The sequence below is a fragment of the Macrobrachium nipponense genome, chromosome 3 (genome assembly GCF_015104395.2).
Source record: "Macrobrachium nipponense isolate FS-2020 chromosome 3, ASM1510439v2, whole genome shotgun sequence".
Classification (NCBI taxonomy): Eukaryota; Metazoa; Arthropoda; class Malacostraca; order Decapoda; family Palaemonidae; genus Macrobrachium; species Macrobrachium nipponense.
Genome location: NC_087202.1, coordinates 96,147,303 through 96,171,800, shown reverse-complemented (window position 1 = coordinate 96,171,800; position 24,498 = coordinate 96,147,303). Strand labels below are relative to the sequence as shown.

General features: G+C 37.4%; 2 long non-coding RNA genes across 2 annotated transcripts in view; one reads left to right on the top strand and one right to left on the bottom strand.

The window, feature by feature from the left end:
* Positions 1-643: 643 nt before the first annotated feature.
* LOC135222254 (uncharacterized) lies at positions 644-20,246 on the top strand. The gene is made up of 5 exons (XR_010316247.1): positions 644-743; positions 11,914-12,061; positions 18,255-18,392; positions 19,510-19,610; positions 19,775-20,246. It is a non-coding gene; the product is annotated as an uncharacterized LOC135222254 (long non-coding RNA).
* Positions 11,907-24,498, bottom strand: part of LOC135222255 (uncharacterized) — a 30,834-nt gene continuing 18,242 nt past the window's right edge. Inside the window, exon 3 of the long non-coding RNA XR_010316248.1 lies at positions 11,907-12,044. This is a non-coding gene — a long non-coding RNA (uncharacterized LOC135222255). The remainder of the gene's footprint in view (positions 12,045-24,498) is intronic.

Sequence of the window (24,498 nt, the reverse complement as noted above, 5' to 3'; positions counted from 1 at the left end):
CATATAAAATCACTCCTTACCTATAATCTATGTGCATTGCTGCAAGATGAATTGTATCACAATAAAGTGGTGAATGTGTAATGATGTACCAGCCAAAAGTATTTTACAATGCAAACAAAAGAGAAAACGGCTTGTTTTAGTTTCCCATAATTAATATTTTTTTCAGTTTGTGTAATTTTAGATGGCACTTAATAAGACGTACTTCAGTTTCTGTGATGTAAGTATTTTTTTAAAATCGTTTATTTGCAACAGAAGAATACTGATTTACAGTGTAAGTTATGGGCACTTTTAGGCCACCGTGTCCAATTCACTGTCATTTCTATGTATTTTCTACAGAACTTTTGTCAAAAAGTAATTCTGCGCTGTTATTATGTTTGTGATACCTTTCTTTAACTGAATGGGTTGTCTGCACGGTTTGAAAGAGATTGGTAAACCATATTACGATGTTGTACATTATTTCTTTTTTTTTCTAAGTTCACGTTAGCCTTCAAGATTTAGTTCTTCTAAGTCTTCCCCGAGGAAACCGAAGTGAAAGAACATGGGAAACAGAGTAGAGGGCGCTGCTTGTTTCCCAAGGACGCTGGAAATAAAACGAATAGTTCCATTTTCTAACATCCTTGCTTTTGTTTTAAACTTAATGTCAAGCCTCTCTTAGAAGCGGAAGGGTTATTTGCTTGTTGAAGTGAGTTAATCTCGTCTTTCTTTTGGTTGTGTAAATCGGCACTACAAGACAATTTAAAGTAGTAAGTTACGCTATTTCAGGTTCAGGTTGGTTTTCTTATCTAGGGCTCTCAAAAGAGAAATTAAATAATTTGCATGCGAGAAGTGGGCTATATGTACGTTAAAACGTAAAAGTCCAGCCACTGGGCTGAAGGAGCCCCCCCTTGTTTTTTTTCCTAAGTTAATTTTAATCATAACAGAGTTTTGAAATTATTCTAGAGCTTTAAACTTTGCACATGGAATGTTGGTATGATTTATGTACAGTTTCTTTGGAGTGAATTCAATCTGTTGATAGCCGACAAAGTGCCAAGAATCTCAGGTGAAACAATAATATATACCCTGAAATTTTTTTTATTGCAACACAACGTAAGCAAAATATAAATAACATAGGTAGATATAGATAATAACTCTGCTTTGGAAATTAGTTTCCTATAGTATTTGGGTTGCTTATTAAGAATTTACCGTTCTTTTTTGGGGGTAGACTGTAATTAACCCCCAGGGGGCTATTAATAAACACCGAAATATATTTGACGCCCCAATCCCTAGTGGCTATCGTATAAGCAAGAATGTTCTTGCAGTCCGTGCGGAGTTATTGCCTAGAATTTCAATAACGTACTACAAAAGAACCAGCAAATGCTGGAGTTTCATATGCTACCATATACCAACCAGTCATTGTTAACCAGTGCGGCACGAATTAGCAGCACCCATAATATTAGAGCCTGTAGGGTACCTGGTAGGCTTAGGTAGATAGTCATACATGCTGTCCATTTTCACACAGCACCATAAAATGTTGAAACATTCGCGATTAACGCTAAACAATAGCCTTCTAGCAGCTAAGAACTCTTGTCTCCCACAAGTGCTTATTTAGGAATTCAACTATTTTTAGTTTGAGTATTAGAATTGTGATAGCTCATTAAATGCGTTTTTCTTGTAAATATTGAAAGACGTGGTATGTCCAGAATATATATCAAACCAGTGAACATTTACGATAAACGGTTTCCTCTATTTTTATGCAGTATTCAAGACGAACGTAACTGCAGTGGTCGTATACAAAAGATAAATATAATTCTATTTGAACATAGGTGCTTTTAGTTGCGTCTAATTACTCACTTGTTTAGCATTTAAGTGTGAGTTTTCATCAGTTGGTGAAATTCTAATACGCTGTGAAATGAAGAAAATTTCTTAACTTATGAGAAGTCCGATGTCATTGAGGACGATATTTCAATTGTAATGTCGCCCAGGCCGATTTAAGACTAGTATGTTTTATGAATTTACTGATAGAAACGAGTTTATTATTTTTCCAATTTTGGATATACGATATAACATATCCAGGGCTGTCATTTGGGGTGGCACTTACCCCCATGAAGACACTGATGAGGAACCACCCCCCCCCAAAAAAAAAAAAAAATATTTGCACCGCCTAGCCTTTGAAATAAATGATGATGATGATGATGATGATGATGATGATGATGAGGAGGAGGAGGATGATGATGATGATGATAAAAATCAACAGTAAAATTCAGTACAGGTGAATCTTAAATTACTTCAAGATTTCCCACATTTCCAAAAATTTATCGGGGGTGGGGGCTGTTACACAGGGGCCCCCTACCCCCCAGAGGATAGGGCTTCTCTTCGCTCGTCTTCCCACTCGTACCATCTGTTTTAAACCAGGGGCTCTTAACCTTTAGATGACTCAGACCCCCAATGAATTGGCCAGTCTGGTTCCATACCCCCATTGCTCAAGTCCACTTAAGTCTTATTTGTATACAATATAACTTAATATGCTTAGTTTAATACATATTTTAGCTACGAATAGCTAGGAATAGAACATACAAGAAAATAAAAAGCATAGATTTATATATTTACAAAATGTACTCGTGTATACATTAAAATCAATTCTATATAAATATCCAAAGATCAAGTCCCATACCCCAGCATGTCATTATCATACCCCTTGTTAAGAACCCCTATTCTAAACCTTTGGCCAGCCCCCCTCCAAAGAAAGATCTGAAATGACTCCACTGAACATTGGTTCAAAGCATTAATGAAAGTTTAACATGAAATCCTTAATTGTTTATGTACTCTTTAATCGCTGCATTAACCATAGGGTATTTGATTGCAACATTATGGAAGATGGTGATAATTTATCGATCATCGATCTTTGGTCCCCAAAATTAGTGCTGATCAACTGGATAAGGACAAGGTGGAAGTGGAAAGGGAAAATACTTTAATATTAACATACAAGATCTCATGCAATTTATTGAACGAATCCTAATTGGACTATTCATTCTGCAGAATTTTCGTTGACTTGGAGAGTAAGCCTACAAACTACTTTGTTTTTGTTGTTTATGTTGGGGAGGAAGGAAAGCCTGAAAAGGTCTGAAAAAGTTATTTCGCGTTGAGTTCAAGATACAGGAATTTTAGGGTAGGATATTTATGATTTATTTACTCGAATAAAAAAAAAAGTTAATGCATATTAAACGGTAGAGGAAATTTTTGTCTAATAAAATATAGCATATTTTGATTTTCGTTGGTGAAACAAGGAATTATTAGGCCGTCGATTTTAGAACGTACCCCTGAGCAGGCTAGAGGTCGGATCACGCCTTTTTTTAGCTTTATGCTCGAAAGAACAGAAATCATGGAGTTACCCGCTAAGCCCTGTAATCCGAGTTCTAAAAAGAAATTAACAATGTCACCATTGATAATGATGATGGTAATAGAACAATAACACGAGTGGTAGTTGTAGTTATAGTTATAACGTTTGGGTTAATAACTACAGAATTCGTACAAGTTATTTTAGTGGGGTGGAATTAAAGACAGAGAATTTCGTAATCAATCCACTTTTTGACGCGATCTCTGGAAAGATGGTGGGCGCCCAGCAAATTCCCGAGATGTATAATAATATTTATTGCACCTATCCCGTTTTTTTTTTATGTCCTAGTTTAGGTTAGGTTAGGTTGGGATAGGTTAGATTATTGGTTATGAAACGTAATGCGATTATTTTCAAGAAGCTCCTATGGTTTTTAAGATATGGCGTCCCGCTTTTTCAGGGATGGTCGGTACTCGGTTACAGTTAGGGAATATGCTGACGCCCAGTGAATGCCTGGGTAGCTGCTTAGAGGAGGCAAACCAGTGTCACCTACCGGAGACTAGTTAAAACAACGAAACAGAATCGAAATTAAATTAAGCGAGAAAAGGTAGCCATAAATTTTACTAGTGGCAACTGACGTTGATTTTGGAGAGAAGTTAGTTCTGCGTAATCTGATCCAATCATAATTTCAAATATTGATAGAAAAACTGGTAGGGATGCTTATGAAAATTTCAAAGAAAAATATAAATCATGACACAGCGAACAGTCTGTCAATACATTGCCCTCACTTTTGCTGCAGACGAGATGCAATATACTCCAAGACTGCCAGAAGTGTTCATGTAATAACAATTAATACCTTCACTTGATCACTCCATCAATGGTGGAGTCGTCAATTAGAAAAACTAAAAGGAAAAAAAGACGATGCAGGTGACATTTATAGCGATGCTTTTATTGAAGCCCCAAAGAAACGGTATTTGTATCAATCCTTTTGACAGTTACGTCATAAAGTGACCAATGACATTTTTACCTTGTCATATTTTTTCCCGTAGTTACAAATGAGAGAAAATGCATAAATTCAGGAACTTAAGAGCAATTGCGCTGAATAATATTTTTTGTAAAATCTTAGACTATATACTTAATGAGTATTTTAAAGATTTATTCATATCAAGAACCTATCAGCTTATAAAAAAAGAACTTTTCTACAGCGCTATGTATGCATTCACCGTGATGGAAACCATTGGATATTTTGTTTCACGCAGGTCTAGTGTGACAGAGCAACTTTGCTCGACTGTTCGAAAGCCTTTGATAGGGCGAAGCACGATGAGCTATTCAAAATTCTAATTGATCGTGGACTGTCTCCCGTGTCACAACACTTCTAATAACTGTATTCGCTATAGAGGGGCAGGTTAAATGGGACCCTTCGTACTCTAACAGATTTACCGTAAGAAAATGGGTTAAGCAAGATGAGTCATATCTCCTCTTTTGTTTACTTTCTACAAGGATAGCCTTAATATTGCGGCTGCAGTTGGATTCTACATAAGGAATATGTTCGTGTATTTTTACTCACGCTGATGATGGCATTTTATTTGCACCAACTCGTAGATCAATGCAGTATTTACTTGACGAATGTGAAAAGTTTGACGTGGATTTTGGACTCATATAATCCAGATATGTGAGACGATTATATTTGACAATTTTGATGTACAACTTAAGAAGCCATACAATAAGACCCAAAATAGTTAATAAGGCAAAGTATCTTGGTCACATTGTGTAAAGAGAGAGAGAGAGAGAGAGAGAGAGAGAGAGAGAGAGAGAGAGAGAGAGAGAGAGAGAGAGAGAGAGAGAGAGAGAGAGAGAGAGAGAGAGAGAGAGAGAGAGCTGAATTTGCAGCCCTAAGTAGGTTTTTGTTAAAATTAGTTGAGTGACGTTGTTGTGTTGAAATGAATATTTACTTAGAAATAAATTAAATGGGCTACATAGTACTACTATCAAAGAATTTCTGGCGCGTCATCGCTACCAATGTCTTTTAGACCTAGAGCCAAATACTTCGTCAGTTTGACATGCCAGTTTAAAACTTAGACAGATCCAGATATAAATTATATTATTTCACCTTCACTGGAATTGTAGTCGTCAGTCCAAAAGCTGTGGTCTGCTTAGCTTAGGCTTTACCGTAGTTATTTGCCTTGGCCGATATGCCTAGTGCATCTTTACACTGAACATTAAGGCTTCAGACGGAACACAATATTATGTAGGTAGTATCTCAAACTGCAAAAAATTTATCTTGGAACAGTTTCGTTGCCATTTTAGGAAACTTAATTCAAATGTGGGCTACTTACATGCGAACTTTAACCATTTAAACCGCAATGGTTTTATTGGGTGAGCTGTTGGAATTAAAAAAAAAAAAGTATAGTTGCTCACAGAAAGAATTACACAAAAAGAGTAAATAATACATTGTAAATTTAACTTTCAAAGAAAAATATAAAAGTTATTTGCCGATAGCTTCTTGTTGCTAGCTTGGCACCTAATCTTGCAAAGGGCTCCGTGTTAGTGATAATTACAATTAGTATATCATGTGTGTATAAAATGGTAGTACATTAGTATTGGAGTGGGCAAAACTATGCAATCTAGAAAGCACGGTGTTAAGCCTTGCTCACTAATAAATCTCATATTGACAACTTTTGTAGGAGCGTAATAAAATAAAACTGCAGAATAGTCAAGAGCTGGAAAGGAGAGTTCTCCACAACTCCAATAGCTTTTTCGTTCGATACAGTTCGCGTATTTTACGGCTAAGCTATCGTAAAACAATCGTTCATCTCTTATAATTCAATAGATCCATAGCACAAAATTCTTCCCATGAATGAGTTTGGTTCAAGTCCGTTAGTTTCCAGCAGTGAAAGGAATAAAAAAACTAAAATATTAGTGCCGCGACTGTAAAGAACGGAGCCAATGCTCCTTTAATTGCAGTGTATTACTTTCATGTCAGCGTGATGATTCCTCAAAATGCTAAAGTTTGCCGTGCATTTAAATGATGTTTAAACAACTATGCAGAAAGCAGCATTTTCGTTACTTTTCTACATTTCTAAATGGCCATTAACAGAGTGGTGTTCCTGTTAGTTTTTTCTGCTGGTTTGAACTGTTTCCATGTATGCTGAGAGTCTAATCTGGAAGACAGTCGAAAGAATTTGGTACTAATTGTAAATGACTTGTATTTGGGATAACTGGACACTTTCCAGTATCAGTTCAAGAAGGATAGACAGGTGGTAAATGAAATGAATCTTAAAACAATTTGGAAGACTGAAAATTGTGTTGAAGTTGGAGTTTCCCAAGTGTCAGTATTATTGACTGGACCAGTATTTCAGGTTATAGTCCATGAATGCCTCCTTTATAAATCACTTCTGCTAAAGTTAGGAATAATTGTGCGAATTTACTTGAGCAGAAGCTTAATTTTAGAAGTATAGACCAAGTTTTATAATTCTGGTCTACTTATATAGAGCACTGACCTGTGAGACCTCTAGCTGCAATCCCTTTCATTCCTTTTACTGTAGCTCCATTCATATTCTTCTATGTTACTTCCCACCCTCTTCTACCAATTGTTACATAGTGCAACTGCTTAGTTTTCCTCCTGTCACACCTTTCCTTTTCAGCGCTGTCTTTGGCCTAATTCGTATATTCTACATTCTGTTCCCAAAAGCGAGCTCATTTCATTAAGAAATTACATTAGGAGAATGAAATGTGGAATACCAGAGCAAGCACAGTTTCATCCGTAGTGATCGTAAGTCCAAGAGGAGTTAAACTTTGGTTTGGCTGGGCTTCGTCAATCGTTTGGCTGCACCAAAAGTGTCTTAAGCTTTAGCCCTGAATACGCAATCCATAACTAATCTTTAGTACTTGTTCGGTAGCAAAAGACTTAGCATAGCTGTATTTTGAATTCATCACAGCATGTAATCTGATGAGATAAAAACTGTTTTCTGAGCACTGAGGCACCCGGAACCACGTTGCATTTGACGAATTTCCAAGTGGTCCTTTATTGACTTGGGTAACTGTGGACATCGCACCCAAGTTTTTAATGTATCAGATTTTTATGTACCCTGAAATTTCAGGCATTTCAGCGTATTATTACTAGTGAACAGAGACTAAATAATTATCCGAAGACATTTCCTGGGGCCCAAAGTCAATTAATTCCATCCGAAAAATTTCAATTTAGCAGATTCTATAACCAATGGGGACACCCTGTTGACGTGAGACGTCATGCTGCTTGCCCAAATTTAGTTCTTGCCATTGTGTTGACTTTTCAAAGAAGAAAAACTGGACAATGGTTACAACTGGATGCTTAGATATTACCCAAGTGAAAGTTCACATAACTTATCTCTCCAGTTTTAACTTTGTAACTCGTTGTAAAATAATATAAAACTGTTTTGAAATAAGCTTAGGAAGATCTGTTAATTTGTAACGCGTTGTAAAATAATGTAAAACTGTTTTGAAATATGCTTAGGAAGATCTGTTAATTTGTTAAAAAGTGTGTATTTGTTTTCAGTTCAATCTGTGTGACAGATGTAGTAAGAAACCAATTAGTACTGAATAGTGTTGTGATCGAAGGAAATAGGGACGGAATGTTTAGAATTAAAATTAACCATAATTAGGTTTTTCAACAGTTTTAATTATGTACGTACATAGCAGTAAATAACTGATGTGATGACCTTGAAACTTACTATTGAACAAAGTGTGATCCGACCTCCATCTTACTCGGGATGCGTGCATAAGTTGTAAACATTATATACTTTACGTAAATTGGTGTTCGTCATTAACACACATACTTAAGGATGTAGTCCAACTCGTCCCATCGCCAAGTCGTCCCATTGCCAAGTCGGCCCATTGTGACTACCAACTCGGTCATTTGCCAACTCGGCCCACTACCAGCTCGGCCCACATCCAAATTTACTTTGTTAAAGCTATTTTTTATTATATTGTGTGTTATTTTCTTTTATTGTGTTTTGTTCTCTTTCGAGATCAGACCTGAGAAAGGTCTCGTTTATCTCTTTCCAAGTAACCTTGTAAATAAATCTCTGAGGTAAGTATAGAAGTAGTCTTCATAAATAACATAATGACAAAAGTAAAACTCATTGCTAAAGGCTTCTAAAAATGATAATGTACATATTAAGAAACATACATGGCAATATGATGAGAAACTGCCTTCAGTAATTGTCTGGCCGATCTTTCATCATTATTATATTCATCTCATAGTTTTAAAAGTTGGCCGTGATGTCGATTATACTTATGTTGCTGCTTTCTCAAAACCTTCCCTTCTGACAGCAGCCGCACCTGTAAATTAACTATCTTTGCCTCATCATGCAGGAGCTTTAAAAGTAAATAAAAATTTAAGTTTCCTTTCCTTGCTTTTAAGTTTATTCTTTTATGCCATCCCTCAACATCATTATTTGTTCTGATGCTCCGACCGAAGACGCACCACGTGTGAGGAGGCCATATTGCAGATTTGATCCACGTGTCTTTCCCATAAATTAAAAGGCTTAAGAGTTCATTCACCCCTGCAGCTTTCCTATAAAACTGATAAAAAGCTCTTCTATTATGTTCCTGTGGCATATATGGGAGCAACAGCAACTGCCTTAAAAACTTGTAAGTGCCGACATCGTTTGTGTAAGAACTTTGAAGGCCTAATACTTGCTCTTTCCTCCAGACACCCTGTCCCCAGTGGAAAGCACAACCACGGATCGTAACATTTGGTAAAATGTCGGGAATAGCACGTCATACACTGCCTTCAAATCAATCAAAACTACTACAACTTTTAAGGGCATGCTCACCTATCAGCTCTTATTTCACACACAATTTTTTTGTAGTCTGCGCCTTTTCTTGACATAAGCGCAAACAAAAGGGGAACGTGCTTCAATTGTCCATCATATTTCACAAATGCATGGATGCTGAATAGTTGTGTTGTGGTTTGCGTACTATTTTGAAAGTAGCATCGGCATACCACTGCTTCGCTTTAGATAGTAAACTTGAGTTGATCATCTGTGGCAAATATCAAATGCCGTCTTTCTCCGACAGTAATGGTCAGCCTTGTTGTCCTAGCTGCTTGAAGTCTAGCAGCAGGTTCGTAACCAAATCAATTATATAAGCTGTGGTTCAGTTTCGAAAAATATTCAAAGCCTTGAACTACAACGAAACAACTATTACAATGAAACAATGAGACACTTAAATGCTTGCATAAAGAAGGTTCCTAACCAGTGTGTGTGTGTTTTTTTTATCTCCCCTCCATCCAGTCCCCTCTCTCTCAGTATTTTTCTTTTCAAACAATTATAACAACCAAATCATTTATAATGTTTAATGAAACGATTTATCCTATAATTTTTTTAAATGCAGTTGTTATTATAGTCATTAAATAATGTTTGGAAAGGAATAATAAAACTTTTACACCTATCATTGCGTAATATTGCTGTGAGTGTGTTCTGCAGTAGGCTATTTCAAATATACATTTGAAGAAAGTAAAGATACAGAAAAGTATATACTAAGAACTTATTCAGTATATGTGGAAGAAAAAGAAGCAAGATTGACGAAAAAATTCAGTGATGTTGCAAAAGCTATACTGGACGACTTCATCTGATCTGACCTGACCTGTCAAAAAATGGGCTGAGTTGGCACAGGCAATAGGCCGAGTTGGCTATCACATATGGGCCGACTTGGCACAGGCGATGGGCCGAGTTGGTTACATTTGGTTACATTGAATGGGCCGAGATGGCAGCAAGGATAAAATAAAATGGACACAAATTAAACACATTCATATATTCTCAGTTATATGTGGAAGCGCAAAATAATTGAACAGAATTATAGCATAATTTCAGTACGCCAAATAAATTAAAATGTGCTAAAAAATGCGGTTAAATAGTCCATTGGTTCACCAACGAAAATTAAGATAAATATGCTATGAGAAATAATTTTTCAGTTCTGTTTAACATGCACATTATTTATTATTTACATTTCCATTCTAATAAATTAATCATAAATATCATATCCTAAAATTCCTGCATCTTTAACTTAACGTGAAACCCCCTTTTCAGACTTTTTTTTTTTTTTCTTTAAGCCTAAACCGCAACCCCCCACAAAAGCAACAACAATAATAGTTTGTAGGCTATGCTTAAATTGTCAGCTACTCAAAACTATATACTGATCATATTAATATTGCTGGAATAGTATTGTTCCTTAAGAAACTGCTATTAGCATAATTATAAAAGAAATTTGAGATCTGCTATAAGTATTTTTAAGAAATATACTGGGAGCCCTGTGTTAATTTAGGACACCGCTGATCTTTTTAAGGCATAATTATAATTGGTAGTTTACTATTAATCCTGGTAGTTTACACCATTGCTCTTTTTTAATGAATATATATGCATGATAATGCAAATCAGAACGGTTAAAAATTGCCATATATTGTGAAGTTCTTTCAACACAGGATTTAGTAGGTAATATTTAGGTTTATTTTATAAAAATACCCCATATAATAATAATATTGTATTTAGTAATTCAATCTTTCATTACTGATCTGACAAGGTATAATAATCCCCGAGTCGGAAAAACGAGGCAAATTTATTCAAGTAAATGAATAAAAGGAAAATATTTTTTAATGAGAATACGAACCAATCAAGTTATTTAATTATATCAATAAAAAAAAGTAAACTTAAAAGAAAGGAATAAAGGATTATTTACACTAGATCATTTTTGAAATAACATACAAAATACGCCCATAATGCGCATTCATAATGAACTCTTAGTTTTTTTGGTTTTATGTTAACTTGCGTTTGATTAGATGCAAGTTTCAATGAACAGGTGGAGCACCTTGGGACATTAGTTGAATTTTCTTTTTGGCAAAGGAATTTTGTCATGTATACTAGCTCCTGAAGTACGTCTGTTCGAACAAGAACAACGAAGTCCTGAAGTTATCAACGTGTTCTTTAGAATCTTAAAATAGCTTTTACGTTTTTTTTTTTTTTTATTCCATTCCCAGTTTCAGTACAACTCCTTGAAACATCTCAATATTACCACAAACAACATAAGATTGTTGTAATTTTTTTTTAATGTTCGTTGCTTTGCACATACTTAGATACAACATTAGGTAAACAAGCTCTTAATGAAAAATCATAGTGGAATACTCTTAATAAATTAGTATGGTAAATTAATAATTAAGCCCAGGTAGCGTAATCCTCGTATAAGCATTGGTGTTACAGGAGCAAATTTTACACATTACGTTGACTGAATCCACATATGTAGTACTAACTGCTTGTAAGTTCATTTTAGGTGCCCAAAACGAGTTGTAACTATACGTCAACAATTCAGGACACACATTAGGCAATTACAACTATTAGCTATAATTGTTTTTAGCTTTTATAAGTTCGTTAAATGAACAGGGTTATCGTTAAACAGTTAAATATTTTCATCGCTTATAAATATACATATTCGAGTGTTCTTTATTTTATTGTAGTGAACGCTTTTTGTCACATCAAGGAGTATTAAGATAACGATTTATTTTATAGTTAGAATTGTCTATTATAACCATTTACAATTATGTGTAATAGTTTATAAATGTTTTTTTACAGACGATATGGGTCAGGAATTAGGAAGGTCTAGAAAGCTGAATGGTGAAGGTTCGTCCCAACGCATTGAAATTGCAGACCTAGTCCTAGACGGACCAACAAGGCTTGCGTCTTGCTTCCTCGTCCATCATGCGCTGAAAGATATGTAAAAGTAAACATTAAAATGACTTTACTAATTTATTTTAGGTCTATAAGATTGCCACTGACAGGAGAAATTAAAGTACTTGCCAAGCACAGATTTTCAGGTATTTAATACTGTGTAAGGATTATTGTGTTGCTTTGATCTAGCCTGTAATGCTTTGTAGTGTCCAATGGTTTTCAACTGGAGGCCTCAGGACCAAAAGGGGGCCGTGGCTATTGGGTAAGGGGGTCCAAAAGAATTTATGGAATATCACAAAAATTAAAATATAAATAATTACAAAACAACAACTATTATTATTATTATTATTTTTTTTTTTTTGCTCTATCACAGTACTCCAATTCGACTGGGTGGTATTTATAGTGTGGGGTTCCGGGTTGCATCCTGCCTCCTTAGGAGTCCATTACTTTTCTTACTGTGTGCGCCGTTTCTAGGATCACACACTTCTGCATGAGTCCTGGAGCTACTTCAGCCTCTAGTTTTTCCAGATTCTTTTTCAGGGATCTTGGGATCGTGCCTAGTGTTCCTATGATTATGGGTAAAATTTCCACTGGTATATCCCATACCCTTCTTATTTCTATTTTCAGGTCTTGATACTTTTACATTTTTTCTCTTTCTTTCTCTTCAACTCTGGTGTCCCATGGTATTGCGACATCAATGAGTGATACTTTCTTCTTGATTTTGTCAATCAACGTCAAGTCTGGTCTGTTTGCACGTATCACCCTATCTGTTCTGATACCATAGTCCCAGAGGACCTTTGCCTGATCGTTTTCTATCACTCCTTCAGGTTGGTGCTCGTACCTCTTATTACTGCAAGGTAGCTGATGTTTCTTGCACAGGCTCTAGTGGAGGGCTTTTGCCACTGAATCATGCCTCTTTTTGTACTGGTTCTGTGCAAGTGCCGGGCATTCACTTGCTATGTGGTTTATGGTTTCATTTTTCGTATTGCACTTCCTACATATGGGAGAGATGTTATTTCCGTCTATCGTTCTTTGAACGTATCTGGTTCTTAGGGCCTGATCTTGTGCTGCTGTTATCATTCCTTCAGTTTCCTTCTTTAGCTTTCCCCTCTGTAGCCATTGCCAATTGTCATCGCTTGCTAGTTCTTTAGTCTGTCTCATGTATTGTCCGTGCATTGGTTTGTTGTGCCAGTCCTCTGTTCTGTCTGTCTTTCTCCTGTCTGTATATTTCTGGGTCTTCGTCTACTTTTATTAGTCCTTCTTCCCATGCACTCTATAGCCACTCGTCTTCACTGGTTTTCAGATATTGCCCCAGTGCTCTGTTCTCGATGTTGACGATCCCCTCCTTCCATTATTCCCAGGTACTTGTATCCCGTCTCATCTATGTGTTTGATGTTGCTCCCATCTGGTAGCTTTATCCCCTCAGTTCTCGTTACTTTGCCTTTTTGTATGTTGACTAAGACGCATTTTTCTATTCCAAACTCCATCCTGATGTCCCCAGATACAATCCTCACAGTCTGGATTAGGGTATCTATTTCCTTGATGCTCTTACCATACAGCTTGATGTCGTCCATGAACATCAGATGGTTGATTCTGTTGCCTCTTTTCTTGAGTTGGTACCCGGCATCCATCTTCTGTAGTACTTTTGTCATGGGAATCATGGCTACTACGAAGAGTAGTGGGGACAGTGAGTCGCCCTGGAAGATCCCTCTCCTGATATTAACCTCTGCTAGTCTTATTCAAGAGCTTGTAAGTATTGTATTCCAGTTGCGCATTGTATTTTTGAGGAAGTTGATGGTGTTTTCCTCTGCCCCATATATTTTCAGGCATTCTATTAGCCATGTGCGTGGTATCATGTCGAAGGCTTTCTTATAGTCTATCCATGCCATGCTTGGGTTGGTTTTCCTTCTCCTACTGTTCTTCATTACCATTTTGTCTATCAGGAGCTGGTCTTTTGTGCCCCTACACTTCCTTCTGCAGCCTTTCTGTTGGTGGGGGATGGTGTTTGTTTCCTCTAGGTAGTTGTATAGCCTTTCACTGATGATACCTGTTAGTAACTTCCACATTATTGGTAGGCAGGTGATAGGCCTGTAGTTACTAGCTATATTTCTCTTACTCTTGTCTTTTTGTACTAAGGATGTTCTTCCTGTGGTCATCCATTTGGGTGCTTGGTGATTTGAGATACAATGCTGGAGTTGTTCTGCTATTCGTGGGTGTAGGGCCTTGAAGTTTTTGAGCCAGTATCCATGGACTTCTTGGGACCTGGGGCTTTCCAGTTTGGCATTTTCTTTAGTTGGTGTCTGACTGTCTGTCGTGATCTCTGTGAATCTTTGTCTTATTCTCCCTGTTTCTTCTTCCTTGACTTCCTGGAGCCATGTTGCATGTTTGTTGTGTGATACCGGATTGCTCCACATGTTTTCCCAGAGTCTTATTATCATTATTATTATATTTTATTGATTTTATTTTATTTTTATTTTTTTGCTTTATCACAGTCCTCCAATTCGACTGGTGGCTTTATAGTATGGGGTTCCGGGTTGCATCCTGCTTCCTTAGGAGTCCATCACACTTCTTACTATGTGCGCCGTTTCTAGGATCACACACTTCTGCATGAGTCCTGGAGCTACTTCGGCCTTTAGTTTTTCCAGATTCTTTTTCAGGGATCTTGGGATCGTGCCTAGTGTTCCTATGATTATGGGTATAATTTCCACTGGCATATCCCATATCCTTCTTATTTCTATTTTCAGGTCTTGATACTTTTACATTTTTTCTCTTTCTTTCTCTTCAACTCTGGTGTCCCATGGTATTGCGACATCAATGAGTGATACTTTCTTCTTGATTTTGTCAATCAACGTCATGTCTGGTCTGTTTGCACGTATCACCCTATCTGTTCTGATACCATAGTCCCAGAGGACCTTTGCCTGATCGTTTTCTATCACTCCTTCAGGTTGGTGCTCGTACCACTTATTACTGCAAGGTAGCTGGTGTTTCTTGCACAGGCACCAGTGGAGGGCTTTTGCCACTGAATCATGCCTCTTTTTGAACTGGTTCTGTGCAAATGCCGGACATTCGCTTAATTTGCTATGTGGTTTATGGTCTTAATTTTCGTATTGCACTAACTACATATGGGAGTGATGTTATTTCCATCTATCGTTCTTTAGAAATATCTGGTTCTTAGGGCCTGATCTTTTGCCGCTGTTATCATTCCTTCAGTTTCCTTCTTGAGCCCTCCCCTCTGTAACCATTGCCATGTGTCATCGCTGGCCAGTTCTTTAGTCTGTCTCATGTATTGCCCGTGCATTGGTTTGTTGTACCATTCCTCTGTTCTGTTTGTCATTCTCCTCTGTCTGTATATTTCTGGGTCTTCGTCTACTTTTATCAGTCCTTTTTCCCATGCACTCTTGAGCCACTCGTCTTCACTGGTCTTCATATATTGCCTCAGTGCTCTTTTCTCGATGTTGACGCATTCCTCTATGCTTAGTAGTCCTCTCCCTCCTTCCTTTCGTGTTACATATAGTCTGTCCGTTTTCGCTATTGGGTGTAGTGCTTTGTGTATTGTCATATGTTTCCTAGTTTTCTGGTATATGTTGCGGAGTTCTGCCTTCGTCCATTCCACTATTCTGCACTGTATCTGATTACTGGCACTGCCCATGTGTTTATGGCTTTTATCATATTTCCGCCGTTGAGATTTGACTTGAGTATCGCCTTGAGTCTCTGCATATATTCTTTCCTGATCGTGTCCTTCATCTCTTGGTGCTTTATATCCCCTCCTTCCATTATTATTATTCCCAGGTATTTGTATCCCGTCTCATCTATGTGTTTGATGTTGCTCCCATCTATGTGTTTGATGTTGCTCCCATCTGGTGGCTTTATCGCTTCAGTCCTTGTTACTTTGCCCTTTGTATGTTGACCAAGGCGCATTTTTCTATTCCAAACTCCATCCTGATGTCCCCAGATACAATCCTCACAGTCTGGATTAGGATATCTATTTCCTTGATGCTCTTATCATACAGCTTGATGTCGTCCATGAACATCAGACGGTTAATTCTGTTGCCTCTTTTCTTGAGTTGGTACCCAGCATCCATCTTCTGCAGTACTTTTGTCATGGGAATCATGGCTACTACGAAAAGTAGTGGGGAGAGCAAGTCGTCCTGGAAGATCCCTCTCCTGATTTTAGCCTCTGCTAGTCTTATTCCAGAGCTTGTAAGTATTGTGTTCCAATTGCGCATTGTATTTTTGAGGAAGCTGATGGTGTTTTCCTCTGCCCCATACATTTTCAGGCATTCTATTAGCCATGTTTGTGGTATAATGTCGAAGGCTTTTTTTAAAGTCAATCCATGCCATGCTTAGGTTGGTTTTCCTTATCCTACTGTTCTTCATTACCATTTTGTCTATCAAGAGCTGGTCTTTTTGTGCCCCTACACTTCCTTCTGCAGCCTTTCTGTTGGTGGGGATGGTGCTTGTCTTCTCTAGGTAGTTGTATGGCCTTTCACTGATGATACCTGTTAGTAACTTCCACATTATTGGTAGGCAGGTGGTAGGCCTGTAATTAATGGCTATATTTCCTTTACTCTTGTCTTTTTGTAGTAAGGATGTTCATCCTGTGGTCATCCATTTGGGCGCATGGTGATTTGTGATACAATGCTGGAGTTGTTCTGCTATTCGTAGGTTTGCTAGTCGTAGGTTTGCTATTCGTAGGTGTAGGGCCTTGAAGGACCATCGGGACATGGGGCTTTCCAGTTTGGCATTTTCTTTAGTTGGTGTCTGACTGTGTCTGTCATGATCTCTGCGAATCTTTGTTTTATTCGCCCTGTTTCTTCTTCCTTGACTTCTTGGAGCCATGTTGCATGTTTGTTGTGTGATACCGGATTGTTCGTTATGTTTTCCCAGAGTCTCTTACTTGGTTCGGCTTCAGGAATTTCTTGGTGGTTGTCTCCTCTTAGTTGGCTGTATATATAGTCTTTTCTGGTTGGTTCCGAATAGTTTGCTCTGTTGGTATCGCTTATTCCTGTTCATGTACCGTTGGATCTTATGTACTTTGGCCTTAAGCCTCTGTTTTACATCTTCTATTATTATTATTATTATTATTATTATTATTATTATTATTATTATTATTATTATTATTATTATTATTATTATTATTATTATTATTATTAATCTCGTTACCCTTTAAATAAACAAGCTAAACAAGACAACGCAAAGTGCAAATACAAATTGTATCCCATGATAGAGTCGAGGCGTTAAAAAGAAAATTACATTTATGCGAATCCCGTGTTTCGTCAGGTATTACTGATAATTCTGTAAATCTTGAGTTTCTACAAGATGATAATTTTGAACTTGGCACAATTCAGCCTTAAGTAACACCGCACCTTTCAGGATTGATGGATAAGTTCAATAGTTATTTTCCTAATATATCAGAGGATGAAGAAGCCACATATGAATGGATTGTAAATGTAATCTTTAGAGTAATCTTGGGCTCAATGTCATGAGTAGTCTCCGTCATGTCATAAGATAGCTATGAAAATTCTTATCCCTTTTAGTACATCAAATCTTTGTGAGGCAAGCTCTTTAGCAATGACTGCAGTAAAAACAAAATAAAGGTCCAGGTTAGGCATTGTTGTGAAGGAGGTTTTTTAGCAATGACTGCAGTAAAAACAAAATATACGTCCAGGTTAGGTATTGGGGATATATTCGCGTTTCCTTATCAAAAATTGGTTCTGTTATTAGAATATTCCTAATAAAATAATGTTTCACACAAATTTTAATTGTTTACTTGTGAAAATATATGTTTAGTTCATCAGTTATATTAATTCCAGGTGACTGGTTAATTTTCTTCTGTACTTCAGTTATATTAATTCTAGGACCTAGGTGCATATTATGTTCATTTTCTTCTGCGAAGTTTAATTTTCTTATCTTGTCTCAGTTTTGGAGGTAGATTTTAAAATTACATTTTAAAATTAATGTATTAAAGGAATGGAATGTCACGTCACTACTACCCTTTCTTTACTCAATTGAGCGCTCATTATTATGGTACAAGTGTCCGGAAATTTCGTTTTAAGATACAAGGGGTCCGGGAAGCTTTGGGAGTTGAGAACCACTGATGTAAACAATATAGTCAAATAATAGTTTCGTTTATAGACAAAGAATTGAGGAAACATTATTACAGTCAACCCACTTTGAAAAGCAGTAAGTATCTAAGATAGTGTTTGTAGATTTCCATCGCAGTGAATTAGTATTAACTTTTCCAGGAATTGACTTCAAACTTCCAACAAAGTCACCCGGATTAGGAAAATTCGATGACTGGCATTTTCAAGACGATGATCTGTGTGCAAAAGTTATTTTACACGATGATCATACTTCAGGAGCTGCTCCATTGGGGAAAATAGGTTAGTAAACTTAAGAAGGCTATTTACCATCAGAATTTGGTATACTGACCATCATTTCTTAGTTGTACGTATTCTTGAATGAAGCCTTGTCACGATAATTTCACCAAGGTCGAGAGTATATTCTCCTAGACCTTGAATTTCACATGAATTGGACAAAATTGACGGTTTGCCCAATTACGGAGAGTGAATTAATCATTCCGTGGAACTGAAGTATTAGTGTCTCATAATTAGCCATATTTTAAAAATTAATTATCTTTTTTATCAAGAGGCGATATGGTCACTGATGCATTAAATTACGTAATAATTAGCATTTACGTGCAAAGATTGTAATTGTAACTAAATATCGATGTGGTGAATCACTGTATTCTGTAATTGGCTTTTAATGAAACTTGAAACCAGGAGATCTTTTGGAGCTTTATTATGCAAGGGCAAAGGGTATAAATATGAACTGAAGTGCTTAAGGTAAAGAAATATCTGAACCAGCTATGGCACTAAAATTGCCCAGTGTCTTAACCATAACGACAATTAACTTTCCATTCAACTTTCCATTCAAATATTCAAAGTGTGATGTGTTGTAAATATTTGTATAATTTTGTCAAAAGAAAAGCTTGAGACTAATTTTAGAATAAAGGCAATATCGTCGACTTTGCTAGTTAAAGTATCGACAGAGGTTAAGGAGTGATGTGTTGGTATTACAATCTATAATTATTGATTTTCTGAAGTACAAGTAAGTCCTACGTAAAATTACGGCAACTACCGTTGTAACGAAAAGCATTTTTTCTAAAATGTTAATGACGATTATTTTTGGAAAACTAAATTGGATTGAAGTTTAGCATACATAGGCATGACGAAGTTCAGGGTAGTTCTCTAATTACAGCAGAGGATTCGAAGTTTTTAAGTTTATCCTTGGCCTTATTTCTCATGGATTGACTTCAGAAAAACAACTAGGAGTCCCGCTCTGTGAATATGATTAGTAACAGGTTTTGGACAAGCCCCCTTTTTTATTGGCCTTTTAAACCTTTAAAGTCAATGATTCGTATGCTGTATATTTTATATAGCAGTTTTCTCAATCCTTTTCTAACAGTTATGATTTTATTTCCGAATCGCACATTCGTAGATTCACAAGAACAGAACCAACAACACCAAGAAAAAGGAATTGTTGTGAAAGAACATAATATTCAAACTTCAAGAATAAGGTTGCTATCAACATTCGAGGAGGTAGGTACCATACACCTATAGACTGTCTCTCTTCATGCACCTGTGTCTCAATGATTCATACGCTACATGTTTTCTTATATATTATCAGTCCCTCTTGTCAATGATTCGTATGTCAGTCCCACTTGAAGACAATTTTCTGACGTTGACATATTTTATCATTTCAGAATAGCAGGGAATCACGAACAAGGGGATTACAGTTTCCGGTTACACAACGCTAGGGAGGTTTTCGCAGTCTACTCAGCTTCTCCCAGTCTACTCAGCTTCTCCCAGTCTACTCTGCTTCTCCACTGCGCTAAAGTAAATGATCATCATCCATCGCGCTGAACTTCAAGATCATCGTCTTAACAATGCATATGGTTGTGATTGGGGAGAGGGCAGAGAGACAGACGGCCACTTCGCGATCGCATGGGGGGGAATCCCGAGGATACAACCATATCAACCTAAGCCCGAAAGGAGGAGAGGATGTATTACGATTTGTAGTGCAAAATCCGATCTCATCAGTTTAGAAACTCTCCACTTTAAATTTGATTTTATTTTTTAGCTTGCATAATGTATTTTTCTTTAAAAAAAAGCAGGAGGCGGCAAAATACTATGTATTTCCAACTGTTTCTATGTATACATGTTGGGAGCATTAAATATTGCTGAACTATATCTAATTTTTTTTACTCCACACTATGATTAATTAGTATTAGTGAATTATTCCTTCATTTTTACTTGATTTTAATAAAGTTAAAATATCGATATACTAATTACTTTCGACAGTTACACACACTGGGGGCATATAATAAATACATTTAAGGCTACATTTTCGGAAACACACGTCGAGAAGATATTTCATGGCTGTGTGTTTTAACGCATTGTCAAATATGCATCTCTTTACGTCTTTACGTTCGTTTCCCTCCATTTAAGTGTTGTGTATGGAATCCAGGTGTTATGTGGTATTTTTATGTTGCAGACGTCATTGTGTTGATTCAAATACCACTAAGTATATGAACCCTTTGCAGGTCGATCTATGAAACTGAGCTTATTATTATCTAATGGAATAATAGATTACTTCAAGGTCGACCCGAGAAGGCGTTCATGGACTTAGTGGGTATGAATTAACACGCAGTGACGTCTACAACAGAAAAATACCTCCCAACACCTGGATTCCACCCAGAATACTCGAATGGAGGGAAACGAAAAGTCGTAACAGGCAAATTATTTGACAATGCTGTTAAAACTACAAAGCCTTATGGAAAAATAAGGTAATCTCGACAGTTATGTTTTACATCTTAGATTCTTACTAAATTCAATCTTGTGAAATACCTTGAAACTATCGTCTCTAAATGTATCTAGACTTCGAAATTAATCTGGTTATTAATTTAGAAGCTAGGCTTGTATTTTGCAAACAATATCAGCAGTTTAATGAACTGATTCCCCTGTCTTTTGCAAACAATATTAACACTAAACAATAAAATGGTTTCACTGTGTTTTGCAAATAATGTAAACACTAAACAATGAACTGATTTCACTGTGTATTGCAAACAATATTAACGCTAAACTGCTCGACTAAACAATGAACGGATTTCCTGTATTTTGCAAACAATATTAACACTAAACAATAAATTAGCTTCAATCTTTTGTAAACAATGTTAACACAAAACAATGAACTGGTTTCCCTGTATTTTCCAAACAATATTAACGCTAAACTGCTCGACTACAGGAGCGACAAGTCTTACTATTTAGAATTCATCAGACTCAAAATTATTTCCTTGAAATATTCGAGTATCACAAACTTTAAATATTAGAAATTTATGCTACCTTCACGCATCTCAACATCTTTCCTTTTCCCAAGTTGACATCAAGTGTTATGTTTACTAAAGGAGTCTATCAAACGGCAATTTCTAACAATGGGTGCAGTCGTTTTCAAGTGAAAATAAAATACGTTGCCCAAGTGAAGTACTATATACCAGACTCGCAAGGCGAGCATCTCATCAAAAACACACACTTCCCCACAGTGACAGATTAATTGGAATGAATGGCAAAGAGAACGAATAATAATAATAATAATAATAATAAAATAATAATAATAATAATAATAATAATAATAATTAACCATCTAATGTTCATGGACGACATCAAGCTGTATGGTAAGAGCATCAAGGCAATAGATACCCTAATTCAGACTAAGAATTGTATCTGAGGACATCAGGATGGAGTTTGGAATAGAAACATGTGCCTTAGTCAACATACAAAAGCGCACAAGGACTGAAGGGATAAAGCTACCAAAACACCAAGAGATGAAGGGCACGATCAGGAAAGAATATATACTGAGACTCGAGGCGATACTCGAAGTCAAAACAACGCCGGAAATATGATAAAAGCCATAAACACATGGGCAGTGCCAATAGTCAGGTACAGCGCAGGAATAGTGGAATGGACGAAGGGAGAACTACGCAGCATAGACCAGAAAACTAGGAAACATATGACAATACACAAAGCACTACACCCAAGAGCAAATACGGACATACTATACATAGCACGAAAGGAAGGAGGGTGAGAACTACTAAGCATAGAGGACTGCGTCAACATCGAGAACAGAGCACTGAGGCAATATCGGAAAACCAGTGAAGACGAGTGGCTCAAGAGTGCATGGGAAGAAGGACTGATAAAAGTAGACGAAGACCCAGAAATATACAGAGACAGGAGAATGACACACAGAACAAAGGCCTGGCACAACAAACCAATGCACGGACAATACATGAGACAGACTAAAGAACTAGCCAGCGATGACACATGGCAATGGCTATAGAGGGGAGAGTTCAAGAAGGAAACTGAAGGAATGATAACAGCAGCAAGATCAAGCCCTAAGAACCGGATATGTTCAAAGAACGATAGATGGAAATAACATCACTCCCATATGTAGGAAGTGTAATACGAAAAATGAAACCATAAGCCACATAGCAAGCGAATGTCTGGCACTTGCACAGAACCAGTGCAAAAAGAGACATGATTCAGTGGCAAAAGCCCTCCACTGGAGCCTGTGCAAGAAACATCAGCTACCTTGCAGTAATAAGTGGTACGAGCACCAACCTGAAGGCAAAGACCCTCTGGGATTACGTTATTGGAACAGATAGGATGATACCTGCAAATAGACCAGACGTGACGTAGATTGACAAAATCATGAAGAAAGTATCACTCATTGATGTCGCAATACCATGGGACACCAAAGGCAGAATGCTACCCAGAATTCCACACTATAAATACCACCCAGTCAATTGGAGGACTGTGAAAGAGCAAATAATAATAATAATAATAATCATACTATAATGGGCACAATGTCTGTCTGTCTGTCATTCAATCACGGGCAAACGGCTGATCAGATGGGCATGAAACTTGGCAGGGTTATGTTGGGGACACCTAAGATGGTTTGTAATGGGGTTTCATCCAACCTACCCCCCTCCTTTGTAGAGGGTGGGGGTGAGAAGGGATTCCCTGAAACGGAGCAGTTTCTGGCCGTGAAACGAGGCTGGTTATTCTCGTAGACTTAGTTACTTTACGATTTTTCATACACAATTTCTGTACAACTTCCCCGGAGAAAGTCACGAATATTTCAGCTCAGACACAATAGAAGATGAAAATGTTGTTGTCAGGATACAATAAAGTTTGTTCATACTTACCTGGCAGATATATATATAGCTGTATTCTCCGACGTCCGACAGAATTTCAAAACTCCCGGCCCACGCAGTGGGCGGCCAGGTGGTTAGTACCCATTCCCGCCGCTGGGAGGCGGATATCAGGAACCATTCCCATTTTCTATTCAGATTTTTCATACCACTGTCCCCTGAGGGGAGGTGGGTGGGTACTTAATTATATATATCTGCCAGGTAAGTATGAACAAACTTTATTGTATCATGACAATAACATTTTGTTCATGAAACTTACCTGTCAGATATATATATATATATATAGCTGAATCCCACCATTGGAGGTGGGAAGGGACAGAATAGAAGGATTTTAGGAAACAAATTACATGCAGATGATTGACATCTTGGTTCCTTACCTGTTAGCATAGCTGACTTCGTGATTACTGTCACCCAAGTCTGCTTCTGCTTTACTAGAGTCTCCAGCAAGGTAGTGACCTATATAGCTGGTGAGTTCTAGATGATCTGTCAACGGGAACGTGACCACAATGTGACTAGACCATATTGACCATACTGTGAGGGCCACGAAGCTAAAAACCACCACCTGACCTAACCTATCGAAGTTAGTCCCATAACTTCTAGGCTAAAGAAAGGGAAAGCGCCTCAAGCGACCAACCCTTCAACCATAAACCAACACCATAAAATCAAATGCACACCTATCCCTTTTCTATAGGATAGGATTCGTGCTGCTTCCTGCCCCCAATAACATTTCTGCGGATATGTATGGTCCTAGCGACTCGCAGTTCTCATATGCCGTCTTCACATCCCGCAGGTAATGTGAAGCGAACACAGAGTTGCTTCGCCAAAAGTAGCACTAATGATATCGCCGAGTGCCATATTCTTGAAAATAAATGCCATTGAGGTTGCGACAGCTCTCACCTCATGGGCTTTTATTTTCAAAAGTTTCAGATCACCATCCGGGCAGGACGCATGGGCCTCCCTGATGGTGCTTCGTAAAAAGAATGCCAGTGCATTCTTCGACATAGGAAAGTCGGGTCTCTTAACAGAGCACCATAGATTTTCAGAAGGACCCCGACAGTCTTTAGTCTTTTGCAAATAAAATTTGAGAGCCCTGACAGGGCACAGGACTCTCTCTGGCTCTTGTCCGATGAACTCTGATAACCCCTTGATTTCAAAGGTTTTTGGCCAGGGGTTAGATGGATTTTCATTCTTAGCTAAGAAATTAGGATTCAGGGAGTACA